The 25,895-nt window shown below is 40.0% G+C and overlaps 1 protein-coding gene across 12 annotated transcripts in view; it reads right to left on the reverse strand.

Annotated features, from left to right (window-relative positions):
• The window catches only part of DTNA (dystrobrevin alpha), a 351,322-nt gene that overhangs the window by 180,817 nt on the left and 144,610 nt on the right, over positions 1–25,895 (reverse strand). For all 12 annotated transcript variants that reach the window (XM_049620219.1, XM_049620211.1, XM_049620212.1 and 9 more), the window contains exon 2: positions 3,134–3,264. The gene's annotated coding sequence lies outside the window, so the exon portion shown is untranslated. The remainder of the gene's footprint in view (positions 1–3,133; positions 3,265–25,895) is intronic.

Below are 25,895 nucleotides of genomic sequence, written 5' to 3' on the forward strand. Positions count from 1 at the left end.
TACAGTGAGCCAAGGGCTGGGCCAGCGTCCAGGAATACCAAGATGGATTACAGATGACTTCTGCCTTTAAACACATTTGATTTTTTCCAATATCCTACTTTGTGGCTCAGCAGAAATACTACTGACTACATCTTGTTCAAAGCACTTTCCTGAACTATTTGGGCAGCCGTGATTTAAAATCTCCATTGACAATGTTGCTCATTAGTGTAAGGACTCACACCTCCACTCCTCCTACCCTTCCTCCAATATGAGGAGGGGTTCAGCCTGAGCTATCTTTTATGACATGTGTCCCTTGACCCACCAGGCCACGTTATGAAGTTAGTGAGGTTATTTCAATAGGTCCCCTCCTACTTATGTGAACCAAACCTCCAGAAGCTGAGTTTCTGCATCACTCCCTCAGGAGTCTCTGGCTTGCTAAGTCATTAGACTTATGTGTGATGTAGTATGCATTATTAATGGATGCATTTCTTTCCCTGAGAGTTTTTTTTTTTTAAATATGGCTTTATAAAGCCTCATTTCCATAAGCTGGAGAGAAATGTTAATGATTAGAACTTTCAGTGCTGCACTAAACTAAGGAAGGTTTGTTTTGAGAGCATCAGTTATTCACTGCTTAAACCACACCACAAAGCTATTCACCCCTGTGCCTCTCAATTTTAGGTTATCAAGGGATCCAAGTCATTCTGCTTGTAATGGCATTTTCACATTGTCTGAAAGGATCCTCAATTAGGCATTGCAGGTTGACCATTAACATTGTTTGAATAGATGAAAATTGTTGGTAGGAGGAACACCATGTCCTTTTGAATGTACCCACAAAACATTAAAATGGACAGATTAACAGTCACGATAACCTCGGAGAAAAGACTGAAAAGGAAAATGCCTCCATAAATAAGTGAGAAGGAAATGAAAAAGGCAAGGTACTTGCATTTAAAATAACCAAGTGAAGTGATTTTGTGAAAAGCTACTGTAATATCAAGGAAGCCTTTTAGAGTAGGGTGGTTGAGACAGTGGTAAATTGTTTACCTGCCAAAAAAAAAAAAAAAAAAAAAGACACAATGTGGCATCTGATCACTTAGCATTCCAATATAGCCAGTATTTAATATAGGAGATGTGAAATGATCAGATCATAGGGCATCTTTAAGTAGCAAACTATCATTACTGAAAGAGAAAGGTCACATCCATAATCAAATAGATTAAGTCTAGACTTAAATGTGAACGCAGGAATGGGACAGAGGCCCTAAGGAGCAGTTCTCATCTGTAGAGAAGTCTGTGCAATGTGAGTATTTAAAAAGTAACAATCATATTTGGTGCATACCTGAGAATTTAAAAATCTTCCCATTAATTTGATATGTAAAATAAGAATATGACAATGATTTCCTCAGTAGCAGCGAATTAACGCCACAACGTTGTACAGCTTAGAACATGGCTTCAATAAATTTAAATTTTTTTCAGTGTAGAAAAACCACCCAACTTTACATTTAACTTGAAATGCATTTCCTAAGAATCATTTTCCTCGGGAGAAGCAAGGAATCCCTGTTCTCTGTTTTCCCAATAATTTTGGGAGACATTAATGAAGGATTTGTTGGTCAATTTCAATCTAACCAGAAATGAGAAAACACTCTAAATATTTTTAAAAGATGGAATTTAACCTAGAGAAATGGTTACCTGGATGATGGAAGAACTGAGAGCTAGACAGGGGATAGTGAATGAACTTGGAGATCAGCAGCAGGAAGCCAAAGGCATTACCACCCACAAGGTCTCAAGGGAGAAAGGGAAAAGGTGATACTACTGGAGCTCAGAGTTCAAGGTCACTGGGGAAGCTGGAGACAAGGGGATGAGTCTCAGGGCAGAAAATACAGCCCATAGGGATCAGCTGCCATGGAACCAGTAGAGTAGGAGCAGGGAAGGAATGGACTAGAAGGTAAAAACAGGCACAGACCAGCAAAACTGGAAAATAGAGTTAAGTAAAGACGTTTCTCATTTTTATTTTATCCTCCAGAATGTTACACCAGACAAGTTGATTTACTGATATTTTCAAAGGGCTCTAAGTTTAGCTCCTGGGAACCGCCTTCAACAAACATCTTGTAAATAAACGAAATCACCATTTTAGTTCCACACGCAATCTCAATAAACCACATTTACACACCCTGAAGACTGTGAGAGAATGAGCCCCTTCGCTTTGACGTTAACAAAAAGGATAAAGGAAGCAAGCATGGGTGTCTTTAGGATTAGATTTAGAAAGTGGTCATTGCTCTGTCAGTTGCATTGTTTTATTCAGAACTGTGAACAGAGGTTTATTCTGCTGTTCCGGAAATCGCCACTCTTCAAAGTAGATAATAAAACCACACTTTGAAAGCTGGACTCAGAAGGAGGTGGAAAGCCACACAATTTCCTCAATAAGACCACCTCTCAATTCCTCCATTCCTTTCCATTCTGCTGATAAATGACAATGGCATATTGCAGACTAATAGTAAAGCACCGATTTGCAAGCCTTTGTCTTTCATAGCATGGAAGGGTAGTTATGAATGATGATGTAAAAAATATTTGTATCCATCCATTTTATGGCCAAGCAAAACAAAGCTTAATGTGTGTGAGCACGTGTGTGTGCTTAATCATACACAGCAGTTCAGAAACTGCACCTAACCTAAACCATGTCCTACCTTAATTTAAGCAGTATAAAATCTCCCCAGGGCAGCCTGTGAAATGTTAGCCTTGTCTCTCACACACAGACTTGTTAATGATCAAACTGTCACTACCATCATGACATTTTCCCCCAGTTTATGCCTTTAGAACATAGTTTTGTCTTATTCTGGCTTATTACTCTGAAACTAAGTACTTTTGTATATTTAAAAAATTATGACCTTCAGAGTAGAATGGAGTATGAGGCATTTGCTTCATAGGAACCAGGAAGAATGTTAGGGCATCTGTACCTCACACCTCACACTTCAGGTGATTTCTAACAGTAACAAAGCCACAAAAGGCACAGAAACCAAGTCTTTGACTGTGTGGCACCTCACTAACAGTACAGAACATTGATAACATTTAACGCTGTTTTCTTTTCACGCAAAGGAGAGAAGCACTTTAAGGGGAAAAAGTTCAATGTCCATCTTAAAGTCTTTGTTTCAGATGCACTCACCTAAAATTCAATGAAGAAACAGCATGAACTTTCCAAAACCATCTATTTTCTCTTCTTTGAAATGGCAGTTGACTATGGCATTTAAAGACTTTCCGAGCACTTCATCCAGGGATCGGTAAATCTTCATTTATCTGCAATGAGAAAACATGCTTTTGTTTAGCTAGGTAACTTACACTTGCATGTTTCCTACAAACAAGAAGCCAGAATGGGCAGATCTACAACATACAGTATTTTTCAAATCCCCTCATACACTAGTAATGCTTTGTAATACTCAAACTCAGAATCTTGGTTTTCATTTACTCTAAGAAATATTTAGAAAAATGGACGTTGGTGCCAGAAGACACTTTACAGATGAGGAGGGTGAGGCCCAGGAGGGTGAAGTGACCGTCCAAGATTAAGAAGCTGGTTAGTAACAGAGAGTGGCTTTGAACCTTGCGCTCCTGACATGCTTCTCTGTTGTTAGTTGATTAAAAACCCAGAAATGTGAAAGCATGGAATCTTCTGTGTTTTCCAAGTAGGTAATTTTCTGGAATATTGTGTCACCATAATTTCTACCAAAGCCAAGGAAATTAGAGCTGAGGTCAGAGTCCTCAGATGAGCATTTCCTTGAGTGGTTTAAGCCTGAGCAATCACAAGTAGAATGTCTACAAGAGAAGACTACCGCAAGGGCAACCTGACATTATTTAATGATCCGTATGATTTATTAGGTTATGTAGTGATAACATAAATAACAAATAGTTCATAAAATTGCCTGTTAATATTTCTTCATAAAGCTGAATGATTTTCTCGTCTTGTGCCTTCTGGGAAAACTCACAGAAAATAACTGAAAAGAGAGAGGTTCTAGATGGCACTTCCCAGAAGATTCCCCGGTGGTGACTCAGGCACTCTCTCACCATCTGCCATCAGCTAGTCTCTCTCACCAATCTTTCTTCTTCCCTTTCTCCATCTCCTTACCAACTTACAGGCTGGATGTTACCACCCCAGGTGCTGGACAGCTTGAAGCGGCAGGAAGCTGAAGCTCAGGAAAGCCCATGTTAAGATGAAGGAAAGCAGTGGGGAGGGTGGAAATGGTAGAAAATAAAGGGGAGAAGGCGTCTGATGACAGTGGGGTAGAAAAGGAAGGGACAGGAGCCTACCTTCGCACCCCAGATGGGAGAAAGAAAGGTACCCTCTGTCTCCAGTTCCACGCTTACACTTTCCCTCCCAAGTAACTTCTCCAAACCCAGTTATCAAAAAGGATTACAGTAATTATTTTAGCTCTCATGGTTTCTAGGATGCTATGATTTTAGGTTCCTAGAGAAAATTCTATACAATAACTCCCCCTTGCTGTAATCTAAGTTTTCAGATATATTCATTATTGCATGAGATTTATTTCACAGGAGATAAAGACATGTTCACTATCCAATTAACCCTTGTTCTGTGTCATATTAGACCCCAGTCATCTTTCCCTATACTTGGATTCTTGGTACATACTTGGCATTCTTTGAATTAAATGTATTATTACAACAGTAGTGCTTTCAAACATTTTTGTTTGTTTGTTTTCTTAAAGTACATGTTACTTTTTTTTTTTTTTTAATTGGAGTTTCTGGTGAATTAGACCAATGCATCTGGGAATAAGTTACATATTACAAATGTTCTCTCAACCTCATGAATGCAGCTCTCCAAGCACCAGGATCAGGAAATACATGGAAACCTTGCACAATCTTAAACACTTTTTTGTAAGACTATATAACGTGTGTATATATATATATATGTATTACATATATGTGTATAATAAAGTTTATACACTTAGATGAACTTACGTCTAGCTATATCTGGCAATACAGAGTCACTCAAGAAATCCCTTGGTATTGTATTGGCCTGGGACTTCTTGGGATCATGCTGCTGGTTTTTGCACCACCACCCGGCAATCTGGGGAAAAGATGTTTTGCATTTTTGGTTTTTGTCCACATCTCTGGATTATTCCAGACTGCAAGAGACTAGGAGGGAGACGAGACTATGCTCAGAGGGAGATGCCGTGTTAAAGTACCCCGCAGGGCAGCTCAGGTTGCACACCTTCATTGAGATCTATCACTCCAATAAAAGTTGCAACTTGAATGACACCTTGATTGGAAGCTGGCATTCGTGTTTGCTCTTCCTCCTCCACTAGAAATGGCCCTGTTTCAGCTTATATGTCTCACCCAGGCAGTGATCAAAAGCAGACGTCGGGTCTGGAGGCAGCCCTCTCCTTACCCCCCTTGGCTTCTATCCCCCACCGCGACTACTTCAGAGTACACAGAGCTGAGTATCTATAATTCTTTCTACTCTGAGCCTGAGGGTGGCAGTCTCCCAAAGTGCCACTGAATTAAAGGCATCCATCCTTCTCTCTCCTCTTGCTGCGGCCCCCTGGACACTTGCAAAGCAAAAGTCTCATGTGAACACTGGGTGGGAATAAAAACCAGTACCTTTCTCTCTTCAAATTCTTCCTTAAATTCTATGCCAGCTACCAAATTCTTGTTTCAGTAACTTGTGGCTAGAAATTAACATTTAGTGCCCGGAAATAAAATAAAATACCGTCTCCATCTTCTAGCTCCCCGAAAAGCCTCCAGTCACCGCCTGGATTGAAGGTAGAAGTCGATATCTTGCCACAAGAGAAAGGAGTATTTTGTCAAATTGGGATGCCTTATTTTATTTTATTATTTAAAAAAAAATTTTTTTTTAACGTTTATTCATTTTTGAGAGAGAGAGACAGAGCATGAATGGGGGAAGGCCAGAGAGAGAGGGAGGCACAGAATCTGAAACAGGCTCCAGGCTCTGAGCTGTCAGCACAGAGCCCGACGCGGGGCTCGAACTCACGGACCGCGAGATCGTGACCTGAGCCGAAGTCGGCTGCTCAACCGACTGAGCCACCCAGGCGCCCCATGGATGCCTTATTTTAGACATATAGGTTGGGTGGGAGTAGCAGGAAGCAGATTTTTGATTAATAAAATAAACCCCTCAACTCAGAGTACATAAAAATAGAATGAGCCATCTGAAAAAAGTAACTTTCAAACTAACGATATCAACTTAAGTCTTGATAATCACTTAACGATGGTGGGATTTGGTAAAGCACGCGCATTTATCACACAAGAATGGTGTAACTGGTCAGTGCCAACAGAGATTATGTGGGAGCCGGATGAATATTAGACCGGAGTGGAGTTAATCACATTTTTTATTCCTATTTATGCCTTTACTGATCTTCCCACCCAAAACAGCACCCCTTCCTCCTTCTCTACTGCTTACTCTGATACATTCTCCTGCGTAGCACTTGTACTGTTATTATTTATTCATTGTTTGTCACTTCACATTAGAATATAAGCTCCCCAAGGGCAGGAGTTTTGTTCACTGCTCCCTCTCTGATGCTTCGAACACGGCCTGTCCCATAGTAGGCCTGCAGCACTATTTACTGCATGAATAATATACATAAATGGAGACTTCTCTTGTCTTAACAACATTTGATCCAATTTCCTCTTTCTTACCCCTATCAGTCGGCACCATTCTGAAAATGATTCGGTTGGATGCATTAAAGGCTTTTATTCACACTGAAAAGACAAAGAATCCAAGCGGGCATTTTATCTTTCATTGCTGTGTAGGGAAAAGATCGCCTGCACGTTAAATGGAGGATTGGAGATGGTCTCCAGCAGTTATTCTGTAGCCTTTTCTTCTTTTTCAGTTATGCTCGGGAGACTACGGTGCCATGAGTCTAGTTGACTAGATTTCAGAGGTTAGGATGGACCCCACAGTCAGATCGCTGTAGTCACAGGGAGCAGGTTCTGTGTTCTGAGCAGCAGCTACAGACGAAGACCATAGATTTACAAATGGCGCTCCAGAGAAATATGCACATGGAGAGCCGCACTGCATTCAGAAACATATGAAACCTGGTCTTTTCTGTGTTTGACATTGTCTGTTAAAGGATATTGGCTAAGAATGATTAAAGTCACTTGCGAAACATCAACTGCTTGTCCAAATAATTTCTCAACAACTGAAATAGGTCCTGTTATTTTTATGAGGGACTCTTCGTTGTCATAGTCACAAACGGCCTGCTAGGGTCTCATGCCAGGGCTGAGGCGGAGCTCAGGGTTCTGGCTACCCCTCTTCTGCAAACACAGCATCGGCCATATTCTCAACAACAAAGAAGCTGGAAGGGGAAGAAAAATAATTCCGAAAGGCACCTGCAGCATCTTCTAGTGTTGTAGAAAGGGGACTGAACTACGATTAGAAGTTGGGGTCTTATTTTTGTCTCTATACTAACTAGTTGGGCAAGTCATTTACTGTTACCTGAGTTTCAGTTTTCTCATAGTAAACAGACAGCAATGGTCCTCAACCAGGGGTGATTTTATACCACCGCAGGGATATTTGGTAATGTCTGGAGAAAGTTTTAGTGGTGGAGGGAAGGTAGGTGCTACTGATATCTAGCAGATAGAGGTCAGGGATGCTGTTGAACACCCTATAATGTACAGGATAGTCCCCAACAAAAAATAATGATCCAGTCCAAAATGACAGTGGAGTGCCATTTAGAAACATCCAAACCCTGGTCTGGATGTCTCAAGTCCCTCTCAGTTCCTAACATCATTTTATAATTCTACCACTGGTCCCATCTAGACCTCTGAAGTTGCACAAGTTAATCCTAATTCCCCTTCTGAAGCTTCCTTCAATTCTGTATATGACATCGATCTCCTTCCTATACCTCCCAGCTCTATTCTTAGATGCCCTCCACCACCAGACCTTGATGTTTCCACACCAGCCTTTGAGTTCCTTCCTCGTAGCACATGTGATCATGTAAAATTACCAGGGACTGCTTTTTCTCTCTGTAAGAGCATGTACAACTTGAGGGCAGAGACTGTCTTGCTTATTTCTTCATCATCTTTAGCACGTCATCTATCCTGATGAATACTAATCTTTCTATTTGTTTGAACGCGGCACCTGGGTGGCTCAGTCAGTTAAGCATTTGACTCTTGATTTGGGCTCAGGTCATGATCTCACCATTTGTGAGATGGAGCCCTATCTTGGGCTCTGTCCCAAGAGCCTGCTTGGGACTCTCTTCCTCTCTCTCTGTCCCTCCCCTACTGATGCTGATGCGCTCTCTTCCTCTCTCTCGAAAGTAAATAAACTAAAAAAAAAAAGTTTGAGTAAATGACTGGTGGTGGAACAATCAGCAAACATGAAGCTCAGCATTTTCTCACTTGGTTCCTACAGGAGGTTGTGGTGTAAACTTAGTCTGATCATCTCACCAGATTATGATCTATTGGCCCGAGAATGTCAAAGTACCTTGGAAAGCTACAGTAAAATGGATGTGGGATAGTGGTCCTTGGACTGAATTGAGAATCCCCCCAGACACAATGATATTAGGTCAGAGTCAGGGAGAAGACTGCTTGGAAAGAGGCCTTTCTGGATGCCTTTTTTTATGTTTATTGTTTTATTTTTGAGAGAGAGAGGGAGAAAGCACACATGAGCATGGGGCGGCAGGGAGAGAGGGGCACAGAGGATGTGAAGCAGCTCTGTGCTGACAGAAGCAAAAGCCTGATGTGGGGCTCAGATCGTGACCCGAGCTGAAGTCAGACTTTTAACCAACTGAGCCACCCAGGCACCCCTGCCTTTCTGGATGCTTTAAAGCTGGAGACATAGTCCTCAGGGACACTTTTGGGCACCCTCTCTGTTCCAAGGATTTGTTCGCATTGACAGAGAGTTTAGTTTGAGAACTAGGCAGGTCTTGGCTGTTTGTACATATTTCCTATTAAGGGCATAGACTGTTACATCAAGCTCCTAGGATCAAGAGGCTGTAGCTGTGGGACAGTCTAACTGTTCAGCTCCAGCGTGGCCCCGTCACAGAAGGGCAAGATCACACAGCCTGGTGGACTCTTCCCACAGGGGATTCTAGGTCCCATGGGAAGCCCTACTGAGACTGGCTGCATCTGTCTCTCTGAAGTTTTTACTTCTGTCCAAATAATCAAAGCAATTAATCTAATTTCAGAGGGGGGTGTGCACCTGTCATTTCTTCCCCTCAAATTACAGCCCAATGGTGGCAGAAACATGGTATGTATCCAGGGAAAGTAGAGTTCCCACCATGCTGTCCTCTCAGTCACCTGCTTTAACACTCCCTAGAACACATAACAAGACTGCAAGAGGAGATTCCAGAAGGTGTAAGACAACGGCACGGTATTCAGCTTCACTCCTGATATTTCACCAATAGACAAGGTTAAGAAATCATTCTTCCTCACTTAGGCTAAAGTAAGATAAAATGGAAAGAACAACAACATTTGGACAAAACAGCTCTCAGAAGGAATGGACATACGCATTCAGCAGTGAATGTAGAATGACTTTACACTGTGAAGCCAGAGGCCTGCTGACATTCAGAGCCTCTTAAATAAAAACTATGGTGACTTGCCTGTCAACATCAGTTCAGCTGGGTATTCAGTCCACTGTTTTAAAGGTGCTGAGAAGGAAGAAAGTGGTTTATAAAGAATTTCTCAGTTCTGTTTTGTGCACAGCAGTTTTTTCAGAGGAACTGCCTTTGTGTTTCTTTTTTCTGTTGTATTTTACTCTGAGGATAAGGCAGGTATTTACCCAGATGATATTTGCCTTTTATTTTTTTCTTGATTATTAAAATGTCCATTTATTTTTGAGAGAGAGAGAGAGACACAGAGCATGAGTGAGGGAGGGGCAGAGAGAGAGAGGGAGAGACACAGAATCCAAAGCAGGCTCCAGGCTCTGAGCTGTCAGCACAGAGCCCGACGTGGGGCTTGAACCCATGGTCATGACCTGAGCCATTGGCCACTTAACCAACTGAGCCAGCCAGATGCCCTGACATTTGCATTTTAAAAAGATGTCCCTCACCCTGTATGTTTAAGGACTTGCACTGCACCTGGCCTGTGCTGCTCAAAGAGGAGTTCAATCTCTAAGAATTCACTTGAGTGCCATAACTGTTTTCTCTTTAAAAAGAAGACTTTTAAAAATAATTAGCCAAATGCTAGTATGTATGAATAAACAAGTTTAATATAAATGAATCAAGAGATGGCTGGAAACTTACAAAGTCATTTTGATAAAGTAACTTTCTTTTTAGACAATGTGAAATATGTAATAAATTAGAAAGAAAGCTAATGTTACCCACACTACACTACCCAGAGGCAATCCCTGCGACGATTTTATAGATTTGCTCCCAATTACATACATGTATATATGTATTTGCACACACATATACAGACACAGAGTTTTTAATGAAATTAATGGATTATAAACTATATATGATTTTGTTTCAAGTTTTTTGTTTGTTTTACTTTTTGTATCCTATGATTAGTGATCCAAACATATTTAGCATAAATACTTGTCCCTTTTTGGCTATGAGATTATTTTATCAAACTTATTAGTGAAAGGATATGACATATATGACGATAATGGGACATCTGTACTCACTAAATGATTCTTTAGTTTCTTCCAGCACTGTAACACACTCACATTCATACAGACCACACTTCTGCTACATTTCAGGTAAGGCAGAACTTACAAGTTCTTTTAAGTTCTACATCATTAGTAGAACTTATTTTGTTATGGAAATCTCTATTGCACAAAAGCCACGCATCCCAAAATATCAGATAAAGAGGAGTCATTTTCCCAGAATCCACATTTGAAAAGAGCGATTATCTCATACTGTATCTTTCAAAAAAATAAAATGGCAGGGGCACTTGGGTGGCTCAGTTGGTTGAGCGTCTGACTTCGGCTCAGGTCATGATCTCACTGCTTGTAAGTTCGAGCCCTGCATCAGGCTCTGTGCTCACAGCTCAGAGTCTGGAGCCTGTTTCGGATTCTGTGTCTCTCCATCTCTCGGCCCCTCCCCCGCTCACGCTCTGTGTCTCTCTGTCTCTCAATAATAAATCAACATTAAAAAATTTAAAAAATAATAAAATTGCAAACTACTGAGTGTCTCATGTGCTTACAAAAACAATCACTAAACTTCAGCACCTCAGGTTTTCTTAGATAAAAATCTCCTTTCACGAATAAAGTAGAACAACACACAAGTAAAACAGTATAGTCAACAAGCCCTCCATAGTGAAGACCTCATTAAAACTTTAAATTCTCCATGTTGAAATTAATTCCAAGTAGGGTATAAAGATGAACATACTTTTGCTGCCCAGGAAAAAATTATTTACTTGAGATCAGTCTGTTGTCTCTTGTGTCACAGTATACCTGCCAGTTTGGTCAAAAAGAGAATTAAATTGAGCTTGGAAGGTTAAATCAAAATGTGCCAAAGTTTCATTCAATTAATTTTTAAGAAGACAAACTTTTAATTAGCCACATGCAGGTATATCATAGATTCTACTGAAATCTCCCTGGGAATACGTGACCATCAGTACCTTGCTCATATTTTGTGTTCATTCATTTGCTAAAGTGCTGCACAGTTCTAAGAGATTAACAATACGAAGTGTTTGACGTGAAGTGTGTTTGATTTGACCGTGATGTAAAGATCAAGACAAATAAAAAAGAAGAAAGGAAGGGAGGAGTCCAGGAAGGAGGGAAAGAAGTAGGTCATGAAACTGGATATAGGGGGAAAAAACCAAAATTTAAAAAAGATTTCCTAGGACCTTAAACCGGTTACATTAGTGACATTAAAAAAGGACATGGGTGAGTAGAGGAGTATGTGAATCATATGGATGGGTCTTTTCTTAGACAAAGAAAGAAATACTTTTTCTGGAAATCATAAGGAGAAAGAAGGATCTAATTCTGGGAATGGATGTTCGGGGTTTGCCCTTCAGTGCTGTATTTCTACCTTGATTGATGGCTTTGAATGTGCCAAATGTCTTAGTAGCCACCCGAGGGCTACTGAGAACCTCACTTGCCATTCACATCTGACTTAGAGGGGATAAGTATCTTTTATAAAAATGAAGATAAAAGACACAGCATTTAATGTGATATCAGTAAGGTGCCATGACACTTGGAAGTTAAAAAGAGAGATAACTATATGCTACATAATAGGTTCTCAGACTTTTTGTTCTGAAAACCCCAAAGAGCTTTTGTTTATGTGTGTTATATCTATCAATATTTACCTATTAGAAATTGGCTTAGAAATTTTAGAAATATTTATAAACTTATTTGTACAACGATAAGCCCATTAGATCTAACATAAATAATATCTATTGTTAATAAAATAGCAATATTTTTTCAAAACCAAAAATACAGTGAGAAGTATTGCGTGGTTTTCACATGTTTGGAAATCTCTTTAATGTTTGGCTTAATAGAAAGAAGATCACTGGATTTTCATATCTGCTTCTGCATTTAACCTATCGCAATATGTTGTTTCAGCTGAAGAATATGAAGAAATTCCAAACTTACAAAAAGTCTGCAGTTTTCTTACAATAATTTCTTTAATGTTTATTCATTTTTGAGAGAGAGAGAGAGAGAGACAGAGCACACGTGGTGGAGGGACAGAGAGAGAGGGAGACCCAGAATCCTAGGCAGGCTCCAGGCTCTGAGCTGTCAGCACAGAGCCTGACACAGGGCTTGAACTCATGAGCCATGAGATCATAACCTGAGCCAAAGTCAGATGCTTAACTGACTGAGCCACCCAGGTGCCCCTAAAGGTATGCAGTTTGAAAAGGTAGTATTTGATAGTCTTTCAGATGACTGGATAGTTTTCTTCAAAAGACACGGAAACTCAACAAGCAATTGCTTCTTAAAGGTGAGTTGCAGTGTGGAAACTGAGCCATATCGATGAACTTTGCATAGTCCATTACACTAAAATTCATTATCGGTCTTGTATTTTGTATAGAGCTTTTTACTCTTGTATGATTTTATAACATCGATTAGTAGGGAAGTATTGGCTCACTGAGTTATACACATCTTCCAAATGTTGATGCTTTTCAGTTTTAATGACAAAAAGTCCTATTTGTTAATACTGCCATCAATCTCATCAGGGAAGTCTTTTAGGTTTTGGGAAGCTGTCAAGCATACAGGGGCAAGTGCAAGCTTTCTAAAATTCTTTTTTTTTTTTTAACGTTTATTTATGTTTCAGAGACACACACATGCACACACACACACACACACACACACACACAGAGTTTGAGTGGGGGAGGGGCAGAGAGAGAGAGAGAGAGGGAGACACAGAGTCCAAAGCAGGTTCCAGGCTCTGAGCTGTCAGCACAGAGTGCGACGCAGGGCTCGAACTCATGGACCGTGAGATCACGACCTCAGCTGAAGTTGGACGCTTAACCGACTGAGACACTCAGGCGCCCCTACCAAAATTCTAAGTTTTAGTTTAAAGTTTGAATTTTATCATTATCAGAAAATACTCTTAGTTTTCTCTGAAGCGACGGGCTCACTTCATTCATTTTCAAGGAAATCCATGCCAAGTACCATGTCTGGATAACCATAGTTTGCCAGTTGTTCTTTCAAGTAAACATGTTGTTCTATAAAAGAAGCGGCTAGTTCAGTTTGCACGCCACACAATTTTACTTGGAGGCAGCCATTGTCTCTTAATATATTTCAAGAGCTTTTTATATACACGTCCCCGTTCCTCACACAGAATATTAAAAAGAGGTGTACTTGAGTTTCAAGATTTAATTAGATTTTGTTGCTGTAGCTGATGCTTGCTTTGTTTTTTTTACTGTAAGTGCATGGCACCGAAGAATATAATTACTACCAGGACACGCTGTTGCTGCTGCCTTGATTGTAATAAGGTTACAGTCAGTTTTACCCGCCATTGCTTCTGTGTCATCGGTGTGAATGTCCACATAGTGAAAATTGCAAATAGTATGTTAGAGTTACTATTAAATAGTTTGACCTCAAGGATCCCCCGAAGTGTCTTGGGGATTTCGCTCTGAGAACCATTACCCTAAAAGAAAGGGAATATAGTAAGGAGGCTGAGCGAAGCCTCTGTGATTGGACAGACTCAATCTCTGTGATATTGGGCAAGTTATATAGCCACTCGAAGCCTCATGTGCCACGCTTATAAAACTGGAATAACAGATCTTACCTCATAGGGTTGTTTCAAAGATTAAAGGAGATCACTTAGTACAGCACCTGACACACAGCAAACACGACAGATGTTAACTATTATCGCTAATATTTATATTACCTCTTGTGGGGTTTTTTTGATGTTTTTATCTATTTTTGAGAGAGAGAGGCCACGCATGAGTGGGGGAGGGGCAGAGAGAGAGGGCGTCATTGAATCTGAAGCAGGCTCCAGGCTGTGAGCTGTCAGCACAGATCCTGATGCAGGGCTCGAACTAAGGAGCCATGAGATCATTATCTGAGCTGAAGTCGGATGCTCAACCGACTGAGCCAGTCGGGTGCCCCATATTACCTCTTGGTTTGAAGATCAAGAAGCAATGAGGTAAGTAAACCCTTACATAAGCGGTACTTGTTGTAATTTGTTTATGCTACACCAATCCAACCTTATTTCTACATTTCCTCTGTGAGTACAAACTGCAGGCAGATATGTTCTTTCCTCCCACTATGTTAAGGCAAAGATTTGCCCTTCATATGCTGATTTTACAAACCCTTGTGTAGTCAATCATGGGAGATATTTCTTGGCAGCTAGAGTTGGTGGTGACAAATGAGAGATGGTATTTTGACTGGGACCCATAATCTCCCAATCCCTTATCATGTGTGGGAAGCAGATAATACCAGTGGTTTGCACTACGATCAGAAAGCTAGGCCAAAAGGACCCCTTTTGACAAAGACCCTATAGAACAAGCCCTTGACATATGTCTTTCCTAGAATGCTTACGCTTGCCCTAGTCTCAGTCCTCTAGATTTTACCATTTCGTGGAGAAAATTGAATTCAAGGAAATGGATAGTAAGGAGGAAAGGGAAAAGGAGGGGATTTACTTCAACAAAGGGCAAAGTGTGTGTATGTGTGTGTGTGTGCACATGGGCACACATGTGTGCATGGATGTTGTACTCGAACAAACAGTACTTTGGCAGAGACTAAGTGCTGTAAAACTCTGAGCTCATAGGCCCAGATAAGTGATATAAATGGGGAAATAGGTTCGTATAAGTCAGGGCACCCTGTGCCTGCATAGTTTACCTCTATGCATATGTTTTACTACCCCCAAAGAAATATGCTCTCTTACTTTCCTTGAAATTATAAGAGATTTTCTTGGTCTCTTTTTATTTTTGTCACTTTTGGTAGTGACTAGAGTAAAAAAAACCCAAGCTTTTTATAATAAGAAAACAACAACGCAAGCTTATTTATACGTGGCATATGATATTTGGTTTCAAGTGTTGGGAAAAATAAGAGAGTGGTAGTGATGGAGTTGAAATGAAGAGTGTGTGCCCTGTTTAAGGACAGCACCTCCCTCTGGCTGCGCTACGCAGAAGCAGGGGCTCAGGATGGCCACATCTTATTTTCATGCTCAGGATGGAAATCCAGATTTTTACATGAACTCCTCAAATTTATAAACGTTGCCTCCAACTGGATAGGACAAACGAAACACGTCTGCATGGTTTGCAGGTTGCCAAATTTTGGGTTTCTCCAAAGGTAATGATTGCATTTCCCTCCCATCTCAGGTGCCAATAAACTTGGCATCTGACTCACCTCCATCACCATTCACTGGGGGTTCAAGGGTGGTAATAGAGGGTAGAGAGGAGCCTCGATCTCCCCCTAGTGGTTAGAAAGTGCCAAAAACAACTAGCTGAACACACATAGTTCAGCTCCCAAGTATGCGAAACTCACTAAAATCAGCAAAGCCGACTTTGGCTATTCTGTGTGAGATGTGAATCATATGGTAATTTTAATGCTAGTGCAGATAAGGTTGTATAGACGTATATAGATGACTACAGTGTGAAGGATCATCTTACCCACTAGCTAGAGCAGTATCTATTAGTCACTGGTTAATTTGATCCCAGTTTTAAGTATTTAATAGCAGCTTAGCACTTATTAATTAATGGAGAACATCTTATTATACCCCTTTGCTTAGAAGCTAAACTTGGGGAGAGCATTTTAGGCTGGGAGATGGGATCAATTTTGCCATTTTGAAAAAAATGAAGTAGAATGTTAAATAAGTCAGTAACTATTATTACAGGGCTAATAAAGATTCTTGATAAAGTTGAAAAACATATCCCATGATAGCCTTGTTTCATCTGGATACCCATGTTGTCTTAGAACACTGTCCCCAAGTATTATGTGCCTGCAACTCAAATGTCAACTTTCAAGGATGGATCCCTCTGAATACTCATTTCCTTGCTGTTTTGCCCTCCTTGACACACTCAGATAATTTAATGACCTGAAATACAATTGCTTTTAGAAGCTCAATACTTTATTATACTTTTGTTTTAAAAACAGTTTTTGAATTGAGAGTATGTCAGCAAAAGCAACCAAAAGAATGTGGATGTTGTTACAAGGTCAGCTTTTCAGAAGCTGTAGGCAGGCGTTATTGGCATTCTGTCAAACAATCACCACGGGCAGCCGAGCCATTCATGGGCAATGAGTCAGCAGCTGTGACAACACAAAATACGAAATACGATAACCCATTAATGGGCAAGATAATAGGTACACATGCTCCCTCAGAAAGCACCGGGGAGAGGAAATATTTTATTTTTCATACTTTTGTAGAAGAAAATTGGGATAGGTCATTAAAACTCAGATGTTTGTGTATGTGTTCGTGTGTGTGTGTGTGTGTGTGTGTGTGTGTGTGTGTGTTAGAATCTAGATTAAAATATTTGTACGGATGGATTTCTGCTGTGAAGGAAAACATATTCAAATAGCTAAGATATCAGAAGCGAGGCATTTCAAATGGGATATTGTTGGTTAAGAAGGAGTCATGTTTTAGATCAGGGCTGTCCAGTGGAGTAGCTACTGGCCACATGTAGCTTTTTCAGTTGAAATGTGCCTAATCCAAACTGAGATATGATGTTAAATGTAAAACATACCACGGATTTCAAATATAACCTATAAAACATGAATGAATAATATCTTAGTAACAACTTCTTATATTGATTACATGTCAAAATGATAATACTTTTGGTGTATTGGGTTAAGTAGAATGGATTTAAATTATTTACCTGTTTTTATTTTTTAATGTGGCGACTAGAAAATTTTAAATTATATATGCGGCTGGCATTATATTTCAATTGGCAAGTGCTTTAGAAGAAATCTGATATCCTCTCCTTCCAGTATCTCTCTCTCTCTCTCTCTCTCTCACACACACACACACACACACACACACACACACACGAAGGGAGAGAAAGAGGGGCCACAGTAGTGATCCATTTGAAAAACAGTCTTCATAATTGCATTTACGGTGCTGATGTTGGAGATCCCAGTTCTCTATGCCAAAGAATAGGTACAAGACAGCCCATAGCACTGAAAGATGTCTCACCCTGAATTGCCAATTGGCTGCAACTTTGGATCCAGGGGTGAAAGGGCATTTGTCATAGTTCATTTAATTCTGGCCTCCTTGCTAAGAATGAAAGGGCACAGCTGAAGATGCCGAGAATTATCTTTCCTTTATCACTGTTTAGGGAAGAACAACATGAGCTCCGGAAAAATGAATTGGTAATGCTTCTTGAACTTTCAATCTGTTTGAGACTTGCATGCTCTCAAGAATGACTGTGATGGTCAAAATTGTACTGTAACACACTGAGCTACAGCTTTTATTTAATAAGAATTTTGATAAAAGCAAAATCTAGATGCCAGTTTGGCTATTTAAATCAATCAGTGAAAAATGGTACTAGCTCGATTGGTCTGGACGTGTTTCTTACATTTTGGCACCGTTCCTGGACTATCCTCCCCCCTTATTCCAGCAGTATTGAGAGGTTCTTGGCAACATTTCTCCTGTACCTGCTGCTCTATCTTTTTTGAGCTTCAATCCTTGAATCCATTCCATCCCTGGCTTATTTCACCTTCTTCTTAGCCTCAACTCCTTAGAGGACTTCAGCGTCCTGGAATCGAACAAATGTTGGGGTTCTAAACTTACCCGTGTCTTATCCTTAAAACTCTCTTTTATCTGTTTTAACTTTAGCTATTAACTTCAATTTTTATGAACAGAGCTGGAAAACAGCTGAGCAGAGATTTCATGCACGGTGGCTGGGCCATTCTGAATGGCTGCCCGATGAATGGTGTATGCTGTACACCAAGTATTCTGTCCCCAATAATAAAACAAAATAATTAATACAACACAATAAAAAGGTGTTCCTGGCTCCTAAACTAGCTGGAAGAAAAGGTGAGGTTCCTCATATGCTTCTTCATTAGAACTATGTAGTGTCTTTACTCCTTCCTAAATAGATAAGCTGATTTTGTCCTTCCAATTCAGAAACTCGGGTCTCTGGGGGGACTTCTATTGGAGAGTGGCTCATCATGCTCCCCAAAATCTCTTTCTAGAATTCTTCCATTTCTAAACGGATATATGTGAAATGGAGTATATTCATTTAAAGTTATGGACTATTTTAAAGAAAAATGAAAGGTTTGTATTTTAATCATTTGTCATATATATGATTTCTCATCTAAAAAAGAATGAGTGTTGCACTGAGTGTCACAACATGAACATTTCCATAAGGGATGAAAACTAGATAAACACTTTTATGCTCTTTAAGGTAACTGGTTTTCAAAAAATCTTTTCAGTTTAGACAATGACAGGAATTTGATTGATACCACATTTTCTTTTTTTCTTTTTAAGTTTTTATTCATTGTGTGAAAAAGAGCACGAGTGGGGAAGGGGCAGAGAGAGAGAGGGAGAGAGAGAATCCCAAGCAGGTTTCGCGTTGTCAGCCGGGAGCTCATCTTGGGCTTGAATTCACGGACCCTGAGATCATGACCCGAGCCAAAACCAAGAGTTGGGCACTTAACCAACTGAGGCACCCAGGCGCCCCATCACATTTTACTTCTTGACAAGTTTGGTTTTTGTAAATCTAAATTTGTGACAAGCATTTCTGAGCAATGAAAAAGTGCCTCTATTTGGGGAGTACGCAAAAGCAAGAAAAGTTTAGGTACACTAGGACAGGCTTATTGCGTTTGCAGAACAGCTCTCTTATATTGTCTCATTCCAACGGTTGGGACTAAAAAGATGTTGAGTAAAAATCTGCAAATATGAAAGATTATATAAAATAGACTGACTTAATGCCACTCTCACGTTTTAGATGACTGTATTACAGTAATTGAACAAAACATTTCAACATCTAAAAGTCAATTTTTCTCTTCTCTTTACTTTAGATTTTATTACTAAGAAGTATAGAAATAAGGAATCCTATAAATTCTAAGATTTTATGGTTGTTAATGAAACTCCTTCAGAGAAGCCAAACAAAGAAAAACCACACACACCACTGAAGGCCCTGACATCTGTAAAATGTGATTTGGAGAACTTGACAGGTTTGGGACACTTGGACATGAGAGAAAAAAGCACCTTGAGATTGCTCGCTGACCTGGAAGTTTAGGAAGAAAGGGCTTAGTGGCGACTGGAGGCTCATCTCAAGTCCTTCTAGCACCCCATCCCATTAACCAAAGAAGTAAAAGGGTACAATTCTCAGACGTTTAAAGTAAGAGCCCCCAAACATGATTTCTAGCAGGACAATGTGCAGAAGATAAAATCCAAACCATACGATCTTCATTGGCTTACCTAAGAATTAGGTAATTCTATGCATTAATTAGGTATTCTATGCATTAATGAACGGCTTACTTCACCTTTTCTAGGATTGACAGTCTGTGCTTACTGCTGGTGTTTTGCAACATTAAAGTCTAAAAATAAAATCATGGCTGGGATATGTTTAAATAAAGAAATAAGAAGAACTTATAACTAAAACTTCATAAAAAGAACTTATAAATTGTTAAAGTTCAGTAATGAGATAAGCTGTCCTCTAGTGGGATTTCCGAAACCACAGAATTACTGCCGAGAACATAAATCCATTCCTAAAACTCGATTCTTTTCATCAACAGTAAGAGAAATAGTTGACAATTAAATATCACTCTGCATGTGTGTATTAATATACAGGTATGTGTGTATGTGCATATATGTGTAACACTGCTCTCATTTGCTATTTAAAGGTAGCATGTGAAAGCTGATAGGTTTGAGAATGAGTTAAAATGATGATTCAATTTCTGTGTATGTATGAATATTGGCTTTTTTTCTCAAATAGTCTGCCTACTCTATGGCAAGACTGTAAGACTCCTGGAAAGACCAGCCCATTCACACTTCAACAAAATGAGTTTTATTGTACTCAAATGCATCAAGTTCTTTGATTAGGAAAATACTCAGGCAATCTGACTTCCAGAAAAATTTATCTATTATTATTTTTTAATAGTAAACCTAAGTACCTATAGAAAAGAGAACATAATTTAACCTGAGTAGCTAACATTTCTGTGATAAAAAATGGAAACACATAAGGAAATTGACAGCTGAATGGACCAAGTGTGCAACAGTCTGCTAATATATCTAAGAGCTCTTCGTTCTCATTTGATAATAGTTAATAAAGATGAACATAATACTCAAAACCACTTGTCTGCATAGCTATGGCTTTAACCGCATTTGCCTTTACTAAAGTCAAGCAAGCACGATTCTGAGCATCTTCAGGAAGGGGAATGGTGGTGTGGGGGAGGGGAGAGGAGGTGCTGGTGGGTGGGAATGATCTGTATTATGATAGGGTGATGGTCATCTTCCTCTTACTCCAAAGTACCACCAATTGTGTAAGACAGAAGGAGGCAATGATTTCTGATAACTGACCTAGAAAAGACTGTGTGTGGGTGTGTCCAAGGTGGCAAGGCCACCTTTAAGCCCATACTTTTATTTGCCTGCCTACTGAGATTGGGGTTTTCTCCACTGCCTGGCTGAATAATAGAGTATCTTATGCTGTCAGTAGGCTACAGGGTTCTGAAGAAAAAAGTACATATAGATTAGCAAAAGAATTTCTCAACATTGTTATTGCTGTGTATTTTTTCTTCTTTTGAAGTTTTACAGTTAACTTTGAAAATACATACATGGTGAAAAATTATCCTATGTGGAAAGGTAAGCTCGAAAATCTGAATTTTGGGTTCAGAGTGTGAGGTTTGTTTTCAGAACGTGTCCAGGAAATTAACTTCCACAACTCAGCTTTGTTCTAGCCGATAGTGAAGTTAATGTGTGTGCTCTGAATCTATAATAGCAAGAGCCAGAAAGAAGTACAGCTTAGTGACCAAGAGCAGAGAATTACAGCTCTGACTTATTTTTCTCTACAGGTATCTCCTCATCTTGATTGTAAGGAAAACAATAGTGCTGCCCTAGAGTAATCTGGAAGATCGACTTCGATAATGTATTGTATGTACCCGGCACATAGCTCTCACTCAATGACTAGTAACTGCTCTAGGATTATTACAAACAGGATAAGGAAAGAGAAGTAACTAAACAGAAGCTGGGCATGGGACATTTCCAAAGTGGCATTTCATTTCATTAAAAAAATTTTTTTTAATGTTTATTTATTTTTTGAGAGAGAGAGATAGAGCATGAGCAGGGGAGGAGTGGAGAGAGAGGGAGGCATAGAATCCGAAGCAGCCTCCAGGCTCCGTCCGAGCTGTCAGCACAGAGTCAGATGCAGGGGGCTTTCTCCCAAACCCAGGAGATCATGACCTGAGCCGAAATCAGATACTTAACCAACTGAGCCACCCAGGCGCCCCTCCAGAGTGTCATTTCTTAAGTGAAAATCTCCTCCCTGTCAATCAGCAGCAGCTCTATTATATCAGCTATTTAAGAGTATCACAATCCAGCTGAAAGATTGTTGTCCGATCATAGAAAAGAAAATTGAGTACGGTGACCAGGTTAAAGACTGAGTCTCCACAAGCCTATAACTAAATCCAGTTCCTTGGTAAGGCTCCACCCTGCCCAAAACTTCCCCTGGGAAGGATACTCTGAATGTTAGCTATAGGAGGTTATCTGAAATGGCCTCCTGAGAGCCCACAAGGAAAGTCCTCAAAACGTTTCATGCAATTTCAAATAAAGCTCATATGGGTGGGGGCAAGCAGGCTGAAGTGGGCAATATATCTGAAGACATGTACTGTGGGTCTCCCATACAAAACTGTCTGCTATCTCAGCAAAATTTTGTCATTGGTATTTAAAAATTCCCTAGGGTTGGGGCGCCTGGGTGGCTCAGTTGATTAAGCATCTGACTTTTGATTTTGGCTCAGGTCATGATCTCACGGTTCGTGGGATGGAGCCCCATGTTAGGCTCTCAGCTGACAGCTCTGAGCCTGCTTGGGATTCTCTCTCTCTCCCTCTCCTCCACCCCTCTCTGTGTCTCTGAAAATAAATAAATAGACATTAAAAAAATAAAAATTCCCTAGGGCTAAGTGGTTTTTCCTTGTCCTTTTACTCAAATAGACCACTAACACATGGGAGAGAATTAAACCTCAACTATAGTATTCACTGTGGAGACAATCAGGATTCAACTTTAGTAGCCACTGTGAATCACAGAACCTGCCAGAAGCACCACTGGTGTGCCTAGAAAATACAGAAGTAACCATGAAAAATGCTAGCTGTAAATTCATGTAGAGAGCTGTAAAATGGAAAAGCTAAAGGTGAGGCAGAATTTTATTTTTAGCAATCCACAGGTAGAAGTCTACTCATTTTTCTTCGTTTCTGATTTACCATGATAGTAAGAATATACAAAAAGCAGGAGTAAATGCACAGTACAGAGCTAAAGGTAGAGGTGGTGATACAGTTTCAAGTACTTTAGGCGTGTAATCCTTCATAACACGTTATTCCCTCATGGGGTTTTTATGTAAATCTTGGGATCTTGTAATAAGCAGTGATTTTTTTTTTGAGAAATTGAACTGGATTCGGGTTTAATCACTTTGAAACAAATAATTTAGTTGCTGTGCTTGGCAACGTGGGTCACTGCCGCTCCTGGACTCAAGCAATGGTACATTGGACCTGGACTCTGTCCCCGACAACACAGAGATCTTGTAGAGGTTTCAGACTCAAGACGGAATTAGCTGGAATGCAGTATCCAAAGTGGCAAGAGCCAGACGAGAGATTTATTTAGAATATTAGGATTTTAAAGGATGAAGAAAAATGGAAGAGATTATTCCAATTGGAGCACCCGGGGGCCTTCACAGAAGAAATGTCATTTAAAAGTAGCACAGCTCCCTCTACATGTTGGTGCTTAAAAAATATTTTATAGCCTGAGTGAGTGAAAGGTATTGGAGGGATGAAGGCTCATAATGCCTGGCACACACCCGTTACTCAAGACATGCTTCCTCGATTGAACTACAGACTTTGAGGAAGGGCATTCCAGGCGAGGAAATATGCAAACTCATGTGGGGTCATAATGGGAAGGGGGCTTGAAAAGGTGGAGGGATTAAGCAGCCTGGATTGTATCAGGTGGATGAAGAGGACTGACCGACCGCTCATTTTGCAGCCACTGCAGGATACGGTCCATATTCCTTGACATAAATCCCAAGGCTTTCTGAGGTCTGGTGCCTGCCCACATCTCCAGCCTTCTCTTTCTGTTATCCCCCTCTCCATTCATGCTGGATTTCTTCCTGTTCCTCAATACACAGCATTTTCTCTCACCTTCAAGCATCACACACACTAGTCCTCTGGCAATCACTCCATGTTTGTCCTTCTTTTTCCCCCATCTGTCTGGCTGACTCCTACTTACCTCCAGGTGTCAGCTTTAACATCACTTCTTCCAGGAAGCCTGCCAGCCTCCTGTACTGGTTGGCTCCCCCTTCTATGCTCTCCCACTGGTCCTATACTTCTCACTGCACCTTACTGTAATTCCCTGTGATTCCCTGTAATCACTAGTTTCCCTATTTGTGGTAGGCTCTCTGAATGCAGAGACCTTGTCTTTTTGGTGGCTACATCCCTAGTACCTAGTATCAATTCCTAGAATACTTAGTCAATGTGTTTGTTGAATGAGTGACTCAGACAAGACCGGAGATGGTGTTAGGAATGTTGATCATACCCTCTATTAGTAAATAAGGATTTAAAAAATCAAAATGGCGGGCGCCTGAGTGGATCAGTCGGTTGAGTGTATGGCTCTTGACTTCAGCACAGGTCACGATCTCACGGTTTGTGAGTAGGAGCCCTGCATCGGGCTCTGTGCAGACTGTGTGGAGCCTGCTCGAGATTCTCTCTTTCTCCTACTCTTCTCTTCCCCTCTTCAGCTTGTGCTCTCTTCCTCTCTCAAAATAAATAAATAAACTTAGAAAAAATCAAAGTGGTTGGTAATGGTGTGTGGTCATTAAAATGTTATAAAGATCAAGTAACAACGATTGTTAACATTTATTGAGCGCCTACCATGCCAAGTTCTGTGCTGATTACTTTCCAACATCATGTCACTCAACCCTCATAGTAATATTATGAGGAAGGCATTGCTTATAAGAAAATGAAATCATAAATACAATTACATATAAATAAAATCTACCTTCTTTACAAAAATTTTGTGTCTGCACCTTAAATAACTTTTGTAGTTTCGACTACTATAGCTCATGAGATATATATGAAGTGTCCGAAGGGAATAGGGAAGTAGTTGTATAAAGACAGACTAAAAAATATGGGGTATTAAAAAGAAGATGTGAAGTCTATAAAGCTTTGAATGGTCTGGAAAAGATGACAATAGACTTATCCGCAGGAAATTCACTAAAACGTCAAAGAGGTAGGTGAAGATCCATAAAAGGATGTTACTAAGACTAGGTTGAAAATAGAAAATAATGTTTAAACTTTCAAATGACTCATGAATCATAGAGCTGTAATGAATTACTAATGGACATTAGGATTTAGAGGCAAATTCTTAATTTGACAGTAAGAAGAATAGCTGTCTTCTTCCATAACACATCTCCTGGTGCCACTGTAATAGAAAATACACACGTTTTCCACAGGATCAGGAGTCTAATTGAATGCACGAATGTCATGTTCTTTACTGACATTAGGGAAGTTATTCACAAGACTCATTTGTAGCAGCTTGTTCATATGCACCTAGCATAGTGCCTGTTTTTAAGGTCAATAAACCTTCGTTGAGCACTAAGAGTGACCAGGGTTGCCACAAGCTAAGAACCTGAATTTTCATTCTATTTTGAGGTAGAGACATTGGCTTCAAATCCAAAAGATGATTAAGAGCATCTAAAAAGGAAGGGGTCTAATTACCACCATTACTATAAAAAGACTGTGCCCCAAGGGGAGAATAGGAGTGAAGCAGGTATGTACAAGTGGGGAAAACAACACACACACACACACACACACACACACCTTCCTTTTTTTTCACTGTTTTTAGTTGATTCACATAACTAGAACTTTGCCCTTGAAATAGAATGGAGAGTTCACCTGACTCATAGTTTTTCTGCTTTATGGTTCATTTTTAGTGTTTTGGCAGTAAATCCAAATGCTTGGAAGGTCAACTTTTTCTTTTTAAACACTTTGCTTTTAGAACATGAAGGTTTTCATTTTCTGTACCAGATGCCAGAAAGCAATGTAGCCAGAGATCTGCTTGGCTGATCTCTTAAAGTTAAAAAAAAAAAAAAAAAAAAAAAAAAGTATGACTCCTTGGACTGTCAAGTTCTCCTGTGTAATTGACTTTTTTTTAAAAGTTTATTTATTTTGAGAGACAGGGCGAGTGCAAGCAGGGGAGGGGTAGAGAGAGAGGAAGAATCCTAAGCAGGCTCAGTGCTGTTCATGCAGGGCTGTAACTCATGAACTGTGAGATCATGACCTAAGGGAAAATCAAAGAGTCAGAGGCTCAACCAACTGAGCCACTTAGGTGCCCCTGTGTAATTAACTTTAGTCCTGAGGGGTTTTTTGTTTTTGTTTTTGTTTGTTTTTCTTTTGGATGGGGAGAAGTACCAGTTTTGAAAT

Source organism: Panthera uncia (genome assembly GCF_023721935.1).
Source record: "Panthera uncia isolate 11264 chromosome D3 unlocalized genomic scaffold, Puncia_PCG_1.0 HiC_scaffold_8, whole genome shotgun sequence".
Lineage (NCBI taxonomy): Eukaryota > Metazoa > Chordata > Mammalia > Carnivora > Felidae > Panthera > Panthera uncia.